The sequence below is a fragment of the Anomaloglossus baeobatrachus genome, chromosome 2, assembly GCF_048569485.1.
Source record: "Anomaloglossus baeobatrachus isolate aAnoBae1 chromosome 2, aAnoBae1.hap1, whole genome shotgun sequence".
NCBI classification, from domain to species: domain Eukaryota; kingdom Metazoa; phylum Chordata; class Amphibia; order Anura; family Aromobatidae; genus Anomaloglossus; species Anomaloglossus baeobatrachus.
Window position 1 is genome coordinate 523,951,481 of NC_134354.1, and position 14,018 is coordinate 523,965,498.

The following is a 14,018-nucleotide window of genomic DNA, read 5'->3' on the forward strand; positions in this document are numbered from 1 at the left end:
CAAAATTTGGGTGAAACTTCAAGTTGCAGAAAAATCTTGAGGCTTTTTAAAGTCAATAAAGCTGAAGTGAAAAATTTTATGAATCGACCCCTTTGTTTGTTTTTTTTTAATTCAAACCACGTGAAAAATTCTGCATTCTGACCTGTATAAACCATGAATGATGTTTAAACAGAAGTATTCTTGTAAACTTAGTTCTTCATAACATGACTAATGATGGGCAAACGTGCTTGCCACTGCTCGATACTTTATCAAACATGAGGGTGCTCGGGTACTCACGATGAACAGCAGACTATCGCGGGAGCTCGGATGTATTGTTCGTAAAAGAATCTAACACAAAGCACAGGATCACTTTACTGAATGATGTGAGCAAGCACCCCAATAAAAACCACTTGCACTCTCTGAATGCCTCTCCCGGGGAATAAAACGAACATTTTCAAATGTATGTTCAAAACACAGTGCCTCCCTCCCCAAAAATACTCTGTTTATGGCTGGCCTTATGTGGGCACAGAGCCGAATTGCCCAATCATTGTCTTCCATTATACTTGTTGCTCGAAAAGAACCCGTCTGAGCATCTGACCTGCTCGACTCAAGTAAAGAGCACTCAATCATCATAGTGTTCACTCATCATTTTGCGTACTGAACATTGTTCAGCTTGCCCATCACTAAACATGACACAAAACGGTAGGTTTAGATGATAAGATAATTGGCTGTTCAACCAACCAAGTCTACATGTGCCTATTCACATACGTATCTTACTTCTCAAGAAGAAACTACAATCAAACCTCCTTAGTGAGAATCTAAAGTAGTCTAGAATCATATATCCCTTAACATATGTTAGAAAACAGTAAAATAGGCATATGGGAGATATCAACTGTCTACAGCATTCTAGACTCTCGATAATATCAAATCTTAAAAACGAGAGGTTCTGATCAATTCTGAATAGGGACAAGGTTGAGGGCAAGTAAGGCAGATTTCACGCACCTGTAATATGAATTAGAATAGGAAAGGTGTGATACCTGCCGCCTGTACAGCTCTGCTACAATAGAATTGGACAGGTGCGCAATACCTGCCACTTGTATACTTCTTCTAGTCAGTAGAATAGGACAGGTACGTGAAACCTGCCGCTTGTATACTACTTCTACTCAGTAGAATAGGACAGGTGCACAATACCTGATGCATGTATGCTACTTCTACTCAGTAGAATAGGACAGGTACGCGATACCCGATGCATATATACTTCTTCTATTCAGTAGAATAGGACAGGTGCACGATACCTGCCGCTTGTATACTTCTTCTACTTAGTAGATTAGGACAGATGCATGGATACCTGACACTTGTATACTACTTCTACTTAGTAGAATAGGACAGGTGCGTGATTCCTGATGCTTGTATACTTCTTGTACTCCGTTAAATAGACAGGTGTACGATACCTGATTCATGTATACTACTTCTACTCTGTAGAATAGTGCAGGTGCGTGATATCTGCCGCTTGTATACTTCTAATACTCAGTAGAGTAAGACAGGTGTGTGATACCCCATGCATGTATACTTCTACTAAGTACAATAGGACAGGTGTGCAATACCTGATGCATGTATACTTCTACTCAGCAAAATAGGACAGGTGCACAATACTTGAATCTTGTGAAAGCAACTCAACAAATATCTGTAAATATGACATCACTGGCCATGCTAACCTTCAGTTATGAAAATCAGCTGAGACAGTAAATAAGAAATGGTTACAAAAATATCACCATGATTATTGCATAATTTTGAGTTCTTCCAGGCGTTTTGCTCAGAAATAGATCAAGAAGAAGGGTAACAAAGCACGGATGGACAGCAAAGGAGCTGCTAATGGAATTTAACTTACAACATCAATTTATTAGACCAATGAAGCTCCATAGATAGATGTATTCTTTTAATATTACTATGTTGTCATTAATTGAATAAGGAGTTGAGGACCCAAAATATTGAACCATTTGGCTACAAAAATCCTTTGTGCCTTTGCCGAAAAGCACACAAAAAGGATGAAGAATAGTATTTTCTCCAACATACTAATGAAGAGGTGAAATACTGTGCACAAAATGGTTTTAATTACAGCAAGGTATTGTATAAGGTATCTACAAGTTGTTAAGGCTCTAAAGTTCTCCCGAAAAAATAGAGAAAATATGATCTTTCCATTACACTAGAAATTTAAATCCCTTGAATTACACTTTCAAATAGCTGCAGCACACTGAGAGCCATTACTTGCCAGACAGTGTTTTTAATCATAGATTTATGTTACACTAGACAATGTGTCATCTCACACACCGGACGCACAGTGGGGAACAGAACACAGTGTTGTGTTCTATCAGTCGGGTGTCTAAGAAAGCAATGTGAAAGGAATGGGTTCCAACATTACACTGCTTTCCCCTACAGCATTTGGCTGTTTAATAGGGGGGATATCCTTTTTGTACTTACTATTGTACAGCAGGGACAAAAAAAAAAAGAAACAATCCATGACACTTCGACAATTTTCTTATCGTAGTTCACCATAATTTAGGCTTACATGTCACCTTATAACGAGGCAATTACTGACTAGTGATCATTAACGAGTCATCCTGCTTCACAGTGTCTTCTGAAATAATACACCTAGCACAAGTGGAAGCTTCGCAGAATAAAGCTGCTCAAATGATTTCTTTTATCTCAAGGTAGGCAAAGGAATACATTGTATTTGTGAATAGTTTGGAATCGGATCAGATTTTACAGTTGGCAAGAATTGTGCAACCATTAAATAATGTGATGTTAAAAGACTAAAAGGGAAGGGTGGGGGCCGGTGTACAGACAATTCAAGCTGCAGAAAAAAAGGATATTGTGCTATTGTGGAATCAAGATACTAACCTATCAAAGCAATAACATGGAAGAAATGAGTATAATATCCTAATGATTAAGCATGTAGGATTAAAAGTAATACCCAAGACTAAGAGACATTTCTTTGGCTTATATATCTACATGAAAACCCCAAAAGAATAATTAAACTCAAGATCATAAAATAATTAAAACTTGATAAATGCATATACAAATGACCACATATCCTCTTTAAAAAAAAAAAAGTAAAAAAAACTTATTAAAAAGCTTGAAAAAAAAAAAAAAAAGAGACTGGTGCATACAAGAATGTCTATAGGATATAACTATAGAATGCAACATGATACGCTGATACAAATTAAAGACAACTCATAAATTAATACAACACAAACTGTATTCAGTATATATAGTGGCTAAAGGAATAAATGCGGCATAGGGGTAAGAAATGTTGTAGCCATAACCTAAAAGCACATCAGGTCTAAAAGGTGGAGTCCTGTAGGTATGAGTCTAATAAGGCCAGGGCCACACGGGGCACTAGTGCGATGCTCACATAACACTCGGCTCACGCTGGCAGCACAGCAGAGCTGAGTGTCATGCTAGTATCCCTGCGACTGAGGTCCGATCATGCGAGCGGACCTCAGCTGCGTGGGGTGGTCCGGCGCTGCGGAGGGGCGAGCCGGCACGGAGGAGGGGAGGGAGGGATTTCGCTCCCTCTCTCCTCCGTAGCCGGCTATTGCGATTCTCGCTCTGCACACGCGGTACACCGATGTACTGCGAGTGCAGTGTGATTTTTCTCTTGCCCCATTCACTTGAATGGGTGCGAGAGAAAAGAGTCTCACCTTACAATCGCAGCATGCTGCAATTGTTTTCTCGGTCCGATTAGGGCTGAGAAAATAATTGCTCATGTGCGCTGACACAGGCTAGAATTGGTCCGAGGGGAATGCGATGTTTTATCGCACTCCACTCGCACCGATTTTCTCGCCGTGTGGCTTAGGCCTAATATTAAGCCTACTGAACAGTATGAAAATTACAAGAGTACTCATTTTTACCTTGATATGAAAAATAATTAAAAAAAACAAACAAAAAAAAACCCTACATATTACATACAGTAAAATCTAATTTCCTTATGTTTAAAAGGACACTGTCACCAGGTTTTTGCCACCTAATCTGAGAGCAGCAGGATGAAGCAAAAGAGCCCCTGATTCTAATGATGTGTCACGTACTGGGCTACTTAGTGTAGCTTTTATAAAATAACTGTTTAATTAGCAGTAGATTATCATTAGAGGACTACTTGGCGTGCTGCCAGGTAGTACAGCATTTTCATGAGCTCTGTATAACTGCTAGATCTACAGCAGAGAAAACATGATTTTATATCAAAATGACAGGAAACCGCTCAGTAAGTGACACATCGCTGGAATCAGGATCTCTGTCTCTACATTATGCTACTCTCAGATGGGGTAGCAAAAACCTAGCGACAGATTCCCATTAAGATATGTTTTTAATTTTTTTTATGGAATAATAAAGGGATTATTAATCAGTTTCCATATAACTGTCATTTTCCTTTGGTTTAGTTTCACGTTTAGTACCTAAATGAGCAGCACGGGGGCTCAGTAGTTTGCACGCTTGCTTTGCAGCACTGGGTTCCTGGGTTCAAATCCCACCACGTACAATATGTGCAAAGAGTTTGCATGTTTTCTTGGGTTTTCTCCCACACTCCAAAGACATACAGATATGGAATTTAGATTGTACACCCCAAGGGGGAAAGTGATGATGAGGTTTATAAATCACAGTGGAAATTAATGACGCTATATGACCAAGAATTTGGTCACCATTAATGGTTTTATAAAGTTTTAGGCAGGTCCGTGGTGACTTCTCCATACCCCAATCTCCTTGACTGATCAGTCTCTTCCTACTTGTCAGTAAAGGGGATCGGGGATGGGAGAAGACGTCTGAGACCTGCCTTGCACTAATCATCTGAAGCACAGTAACCGGCTTGCTGTTCAAATAATGTTTTTTTCTAAAACGCTGCAGCTTTTCGCAGTAGAATATACATGATTGAGCCATGTCTGATTCATGTAGACTGTGGTTGGGGGTGTAGGGGGTTCGGAAAATGCAGCATTTTACCGTCGAAAATACAGAATATTTTTGTGTGAGGTTCCAGACTTACAACTACAGCCAAATATGAACCCATTTACATGTCTGTGAGAAACTACAGGTTAGAGCAGGGGTCTTAAACTCAGCTGGGTAGAAAGGGCCGCACATAGAAAAATAATAATTTGGGGGGCCGCATTATTTGTAGGACAAAGTGACATTTTTATTGCTACCATTTTTTTTTTTATACTTCTTTGGATCACTGTTTTTGAACAATTTTTGCTTGTTTATTAGAACAAACATGCACTTTTTTGTTTAAGGATATACTGTATATAAAAAAAAGATTTTTAATAGTGAAAAAAAATTCACGCTTTATTTTGATTTTTTTTTTACATTTTATCCTCTTTTTGTAAGTAATATTGTATTACAATTAGCACCATATAGTAATTTTGACCAACATTTTGCAGTAATGTCCCCATGGTCACCTGCTGGCCTCTGAATGGCTGCGCCTGCTATTAGAAACGTTGTTCAGAGAGCTTGACTCTGCGCAGCGCCAGCAAAAATGCATCTTGAAATAAAGTGCGGGACTGCAGCGGCCGTGATTGTCAAGGGAGCCACGGGCCTGCGGGCCGCAAGAAGGGAACCTGTAAGGTGTAATGTGCACCCAGAACCACGAGCATTTCTGGGTGCATATTGCTAATCCCTGTCTAACTATCCCAGCATATAGTAGCGTAGATAAAGAGATCTTTACAAAACGTATTTCTAAAGATCCTTCATTAAATGCAAATGAGGCCAGCGACTAGTCACAAGGGCGTTCGTTCCCTTGGCTAGTCAGTCCCTTGTGGCTAACATGCTAATGAATGCGAAGCATCAGAGGTACGGTCGGGCTCACCTCTGCTGCCACCACGCCCTATGTGCATGATCCCTGAACTTCCAGTCGTGTGCACTATGAAGCCGGGTGTGCGCGTCATGGCTTCAAACTAGTGTAGTGCATATGACCGGAAGTGCCGTGAACTTCTGATAATGCGCACTGACTCTATACCCAGCATTCTGAGGTGGTGCAATGGATACAGGTATGCGCGTCACTGCCGATGAGGATGCTGGGCAGTGAGCATTGAATAGCATGTTAGTACACCCCTATGGGTGTGCTAACATGCTAGGAGGGCGCAATGAGCACAGGAACTCACGCCCTTGCAATTAGTCCCTAAGCTCATTAGCATATCATAGAGGATCTTTAGAAATACTTTTTCTAAAGATCTCTTTATCTATGCTACTAGATACAGAGACGATTAGGCAGGGATTAGCAATATGCACCCAGAACTGCTCGTGATTTTGGGTGCATATTGCACCTGACAGGTTCCCTTTAAAGTGAAATTCCACTTTTGGTTAGCAAGGCAGTCTTTCTGGCCTCCTGTCGGCCATGTTGTGCCCCTGTATTGCCTCTTAATAGCTTTGGTTCAATATAACAAACAAATGTAATGACGACATAGTAACATTAACTATATATAAATGTTAATATAAGTTTAGTTTCTTCCAAGTCCTTGCTGATTCCATCATGCATTCCAGACTATAGGCATTTGTGGCAGAAGAGCACAATTATCCCAGAGTTGTTGTAGGCCGTCATGTGTAACAGGTACAAATAATACAAAATTATAGCTCCACGTGCGCTGAGAAACGAGGATACCAAGAGTGGCTAAACATGTCGTTTCTAATTCCCCTATCGGTGACAGCCTATTCATTGTTTTACAGATACCTGCGGCCGGTTACCAAGCAACTACATCAAAAGAAATTTCAGGTTTCTACAATTTTCATTTAGATAGCGGAGGTTAACTCACCGTAATAGGATGATTTAAAACAAACACACCTACTCTCTGCTTTCCACTGTTCAGGCATGAAGCCCAAAAGCACAATAGAATAGTGAAAGCGAAAAACCATTTTACTTTATATTGTGACACATTCTGACTTGTGAAATATTTCCTTCCATACATTTCTCAAAACACCTCCATATTTCACAAACTTTGTCCTGTCGTTAGTGGCTGCAAGACATCCTTTGACAGGAAAGTGGAAAGAAAATAAAGCTTCAAATCCCCCTCCTTCGAAGCAAGAGACACGACATGAAAGGATTTGAGTAGTGTCTTCAGTCTAAACTGTACAAGAGAAGCAGAGGAGGCCGGAAGGTGTATGCACAGAGTAAGGAGATAATACACCTCGTAGGGGGGATCCGGTGGGGGGTCCACTTTAATGTAGATCCTCTTAAATGTCTATCATAATATTCCAGTTAGCACAAAAGTCACTCACAATGCCTCTGTAGATATATCAGGCTGGAATAGTATTCGTACAGGCAGCTAAAACTTGGCACTTTAGTTCTGAAGCTCAGTCGCCTCCCAAAAAAAAGCCTATTTACTAGACAGACATCACAAGAATAGTCTACTCAATGATCTGATGCATCTCAACTACAAAAACAACTATACTTCAAGGAGGTTCAACCCAACAAGTAGGGGATCGAAAAGATAGTAGCACAAACCTTATGTGCTGCACAGATGGTAATCTCCAAGGAGTGAGATTGCAGGTCCAAGCAGCAAAGAAATCATATAAAATTGATCTATTGTGTGAAGGTTAGAGATATAGCTGAAAATATTTCAAAAAGGATAAATCCAAAATAATATATGCTTTTGTATAGCACTTCAACAAGACAAAAAATAGTGATACATTCTCAAAAAGCCATTTCAGAGAGCAATCAGCAGGATAGGAAAAAAGGCCAATGTAAAGAGAAGATGACAACACAGCCGATTCCCTTGTACAAAATGAAGATGGAACGATCAAAACAATCAAAGCATCAAAGGAGCAAGGAAACAGATAGTTCTGAAAAGTTCTGACAACTCATTTCCTAAAACATGAGAAGGCATTACTTTATAAATGTTAGCTGTCTAGATTTGCGGGTTTTGTCCAGAAAGTGGTCACAGCAAAATAGAAACCTATTAGAAAATGTAAAAACAGGAAATTCTCAATACTGACCAAAAAAAAGGTCTTAATATTGACCTGATTTATTTGATAAAGCGCTATAAACATGTTTATTACTGATGTGCAGTGCGAATCTCAAATGAACCATCTACATGGAGTCTACAAGCAACAGCCAGAATTTTGTTAATATCTTAAAGTGTTATACTAGCAAAACCCTCAAAAGAATGTAGTTTACATCACAATTTGAATATAAATCTACCAACAGAGTATCACAATATTATTTTATTTTTCAAAAGCTGCTCATCTTGAGGAAAACATCTCAGATAAAGGAAATGAAGAAAACATCTGTAAGTGGTTATAATCCCTCCAAAAAGTGTCTGATGAATTCAGAAGGTACAGTACATACCGTACAGGACCACTAAAGGCAAATGTTGGGGCCAAGTGGCGAGTGATACTATGACCATCACACGTACAGCCAAATATAACCTGTCAGAGGTGTATGGGAGCAGCTCTCAGAGAACACAGTTTACGGGACAGCCAGACGAGATAGCTGATCATTCGGCAGACTGAGGTCTAATGTGTATGAGGGGGCTTTAGGAATATTTTGTCGAGAAGACAGTTGCTAATACAACGTAAATTAAATTGTCATTACCAATGTGTTCAATAATAGCTCTCATAAATGTTTCAACAGCAATCTTTAAAGTGTAACTGTCATTTGAATTTTTATTTCATAAATCAATAGTAAACATGAAAATAAGCAACTTTGTAATATTTCTTATTACACAAATTTGCTTCTCTGCCAGAATTGATCAGTCATTAACAAAAGTCTCAATTCTGAGGTAAAATCTTTATTCAGTGAAGACTTTCCCATTACTGAGATAGGAGATGGCAGTTGTTACTCATAAGACTATGTAAACAGGAGAGGAGGGAGAAGATCTGCCTCTAGCTCTTCCCCCTGCCTCTAGCTCCTCCCTCTGCCTCTAGCTCTTCCCCCTGCCACTAGCGCCTCCCTCTGCCTCTAGCTCCCCCTCCTGCCTCTAGTTCCTCCCTCTGCCGCTAGCTTCTCCCTCTGCCGCTAGCTCCCCCTCTGCCTCTAGCTCCTCCCCCTAGCTCCTACCCCTGCCTCTAGCTCCCACTCCTGCCTCAAGCTCCTCCTCCTGCCTCTAGATCAGGGGTCTCAAACACGCAGCCCACGGGCCGCATGCGGCCCCTGAGGCTGCTTCGTGCGGCCCCCAGGCCCGTGCCCCTGTTCACTATCGCGACCAGTGCAGGGCCGCAGCCACTGTCTGCACTTTGTTAGATGAATGTTTTGCCGGTGTGCACTCTCAGACTCAAGGGCTCTGCGCGCGCAGCACCGGCAAAACAATCATCTGACATAAATCACTGACAGTGGCTGCGGCCCCTGCACCTGCCGCGATAGTGAACAGGGGCATGGGCCTGGGGGCCGCACGAAGCAGAGATGAGGCAGCCGAGGGAAAGCGGGACAGGTGAGAAGAATGGTGTTTTGTGTGTGTGTGTGTATGTATGTATATACGTGTGTGTGTGTGTGTGTGTGTGTGTGTGTGTAGGACGGCACATTAACCCCTTAGCGACATATGACTTACTGGGTACGTCATGGCTCCCTGGTACTTAAGGACCCATGACGCACCCAGTATGTCATGGCGAGATCGCGGCCCCGGTGGCTGCGATCGCTTTGCATTGCAAATACCTTAGATTCAGGGAGGAGGGGACCTCAGGAGGGGTGGTTTCTCCTCCCTGAACCTACGGATTTTGTGATTGGCTGAGCGGCGTTCGTCAGCCATTCACAGCCACTGTAATGTTCAGCCATTGAAAATGGCTGAAACATTGAAATCCAGCCATATCAGTGCAGCTGTAGCACCGATCATTGGCTGGAGCTGGGTGACCTCAGTTTCACCCGCCCCCAGCTCTGATTGGAGAGACCGGCCTTGTGACCGATCTCTCCAATCACTGTGGATCTGGGGCTGGAGATCGCCCCCTCAGCTACACTCCGGCGTCTGTGGAAGGTGAAGGGAGCGATCGGTAAGTTATAGCGCCCCTGCCCCCTTTTAGCTGCCGCCACCACTGCCCCCCCACCCATTACTACAGCATGGGGACATTACTATAGGATGGGGACAAGGATGGACACATTACTATAGGATGGGCACATTATGATAAGATGGGGACTTTACTACAGCATGGGGACATTGCTATAGGATGGGGACAAGGTTGGCACATTACTATAGGATAGGGACATTACTGTAGGATGGGCACATTACTATAGAATGGGACAACTATATGATGGGGACAGTACTACAGGATGGGGAGATTGCTACAAGGTGACAAAGATGGTGAACATTACTATAAGATGGGGACAAGGCTGGACACATTACTACAGGATGTGCACATTATGATAAGATGGGGACAAGGATGAGCACATTACTGTAGGATGGGGACTAGGATAGGGCACAATACTAAAAGGGGGCAAGCATGGGCACATTACAACAAGATGGGGAACATTACTAAAAGAAGTTGGCCAAAATTTTTATATAGTGATAATTGTATCACAGTATTAGTTACAAGAAGGGGATAAAATGTAAAAAAAAAAAAAAAAAAAAAAAAAAAAAAAAAAAAGCATGACTTTTTTTTTTACCATCAATTTTTTTTTATATTTAAACAAAGAATGTGCACATTTGTTATAATAAACAAGTGAAAAATGTTAAAAATCAAAATATATATGGTACCAATAAAATTGTCACTTTGTCCAGCAAAGAATGCGGCCCCCCAAATTATATTTTTCCTCTGCCTCTAGATCCTCCCTCTGCCTCTAGATCCTCCCTCTGCCTCTAGATCCTCCCTCTGCCTCTAGATCCTCCCTCTGCCTCTAGATCCTCCCTCTGCCTCTAGATCCTCCCGTCATCATAGAATCTCATCAGTAATAACTGCCATCTCCTCTCTCAGTAATGGGAAAGTCTTCCCCAAATACAGATTTTACCTCAGAATTGATAATGACTGATCAATTCTGGGAGACAAAGAAGCAGATTTGTCTGATAAGAAATATTACAAAGTTGCTTATTTTCATGTTTATTATTTATGTATTAAATAGAAATTCACACGACAGTTACTCTAACCCCTACCCGACATATTAGGTACCCTGTACATCATGGTTTCCAAGGGGTTCCAATGGATGACACATGGAATACATCATGGCAGTTGTGCAATCGCCGCCAAAAGCTCGGCTTATCTGACAACCAAGCCCCGCCTCTCACAGCCATGAGTGGTCCCTACAACTGGCTGTTTAACCCCCCAAAAGCTGCAATCAATAGAGATTGCAGCATTTACAGGTTGGGAGAGGGAGTGCACTCCCTCTACCAGGCTATCTTGACCTCCAGGATGTGATCACGAGGACCCGATCGTTGCTGTCCTGACAACGTAATGACAGTCACTGGGTCAGTCAGCTACAGTAAGTCTAGGAGACCATGCCAGGAGCATGGTTTGAGAGGCTTCTGTCAGTGTAAAACTGACCGCTATAATACATTGCAATGCTGGTGCATTTGAATGAATTATACTAGCGAACGGTGTAATAAAAATAATGTCCCAGAGAGGGACCAAGTAAAATAAATAAATTAACATTTAATACAAAGATAAAAAAAGAGCAAAAAAATGTAAAAAAAAAATATGACCCCAATAAATATGTATATGTAAAAAAAATAAAATAAATAAAATACACATATTTAGCATTGCCATGACCAGAACGATCCAATCAATAATACTGTAACACTAGTTAACCCCTTAAGTAAAACACAAAAAAATGCTATATCCAAAACAGGCAGAATAAAACGAGATAAAAAAAGTTGCATGTCAATAAAAATGGTATAGCCGAAAAAGTCATCTTGTCCCACAAAAAAAAAAACAAGCTGCCAAATAGCTATGTCAGAGGAGAAACAAAAGAGCTATAGTTCTCAGAATGCAGCAATACAGAAACAATTCTTTTTTTCAATAAATTAGTTTTTATGGTGTAAAAGCATCAAAACAGAAAAAGAAAACAATATAAATGTAGTATCGCTGTAAGCATACTGACCTGAAGAGCAAAGCTGTTTAATCACTTTTACGACACAGTGAACAGCATAAAAAAAAATCCTGAATTAGTGTTTCGTCTTGATTCTGCCTCTCAAAAAGAAAAATAGAAAGCAACCCCAAGGAATTATACGGCCCAAAATTGTACCATTAAAAACTCAAACTTGTCCCACAAAAAGCAAGTCCTCACATGACAAAAAATACTTTATTTTGTAGAAAGTGTTTTTAGTGTGATAGCAGCAAAACCTAAAAAATATATATAAATCTGGTATCATAGGAGTTGTACTGACCTGAGGGAATAAATCCACCTAGTCACATATAATGCAAAGTGAATGGCGTAATTATAGTGATAAAACAAATACTTTAACTGTGTTGATTTGTTCAAACTGCCACCCAAAGATCGCAGTATGGATGGGCTCACATTTATCCTGCGCTCTGAGAGCTTATATCAAGGTTTCCACGTAAATTGTGATTCAGACAAAATTTCCAACAGAAAAATCCCTGTACTGAGGTTGCTGGAGTCACTTTGATCTCCCGTCTGGCCTGTGTTCTGGCGGTGTCCATCTTTTTACGTGTCTATTTAGACGTGCACAAAAGCACGGTTAGTAACAGTTCTTTGCAGCTTTGAAAGGATGGATACTGCGGAACAGAGGCCAAACAGGGTCCAAAAAAACTATGCTGACTCATAGTGAATGGATCCATTGGGGCTTTTGCCTGAATCACATATTTCAGAGATGTAAATGGAAATTATAATGTAAGTGGCTCAGAATAGAGCACAGGATAAATGTGAAGTCCCCACTCAGGTCTGTCATTTGTTAACTGAAATATAAAGGGGCTTCCACATTACTGGTAGTGACAAAGGCCCTAAATAAGTGCTATGGCTCCCCCAAGAATAAATCAAGCAAAATCTGCGCTCCCAAATCCAAATACCCCCTAATCTTCTAAGCACCACAATGAGCCTAAATCACAGGTAACATCCACATGTTTTGAATTGTTGTAGTGAGGATAGCCCACTTAATTTACTGGTGCAGGTCTCCAAAAGCACGAGCTGGGCACAATGTATGGGCACTATAATGTACTGGGCATGACAACGGCTTATCTGTAATTTTTAACTCTGTAACACAACTCACTGCGTTTGATTGCATGGGTGTTTTCCATAGACAAAATAGTCACAACACCCATAGATGGATTCTCAGAGGGGTGTAATTTTCAAAATGTGGTCACTTGAGAGGGTTTCTGCTGTTTTGGCAATTAGGGGCTCTACAAATGGAGACCACAAACTAATCTAGGAAAATCTGTGCTTGAAAGCGCTCCTTCCCTCCTGAGCCCTGCCTTGTGGCTAAACACTACTGTACAGTCGCATGTGGGGTATTGCCATGTTCAGGAAAAATGGTGTCACACATTAAAACCTTTTTTTTACCTATTCGTTGAGAAAATTAGAAATCTGGGGCTAAACAACATTTTAGTGGTAAAAATGAAATTATTTTTCTTCACCTCACAATAGTATAAAATTTTGTGGCACACCTGTGGTTTCAATAAGCTCACTGCACCCCTAGATTTATTAATTGAGGGGTGCAGTTTGTAAAATGGGGTCACTTGTGGGGTATTTCTGCTGTTCTGGCAACTCAGGGGATCTGCTAATGTAACATGGACCCCGGAAACCATTCAGTAAAATCTGAAGTACAATATTTCCCTTCTCAGCTTTGCACTATGGCTCAAAATTAGTTTTCGACCACATATGGGGTATCGATGCACTCAAGAGAAATTGTGCGGTCCATTTTTTCCTGTTACCCTTGTGAAAATTAAAAAAAATTGGGGCAAAAGCAAATTGTTTGTAATATAAATCTATTTTTTTCATTTTCACATGTTAATGTTATCATATACTGTGATGCACTTTGGGTTTCATGGTGCTCACCACACATCTAGATAAAATTTCTTGAGAGGTGTAGTTTCCAAAATGAGGTCATATGTGGGGGGGTTTCCACTGTTTAGACACATCATGGGCTTTCCAAACGCGCCATAGCGTCCGTGAACGATTCCAGTCCATTTTG

General features: G+C 40.8%; 1 protein-coding gene across 6 annotated transcripts in view; it reads right to left on the minus strand.

The window, feature by feature from the left end:
- MSI2 (musashi RNA binding protein 2) overlaps positions 1-14,018 on the minus strand; it is a 934,763-nt gene that overhangs the window by 258,196 nt on the left and 662,549 nt on the right. The gene's annotated exons all lie outside the window — the stretch shown is intronic.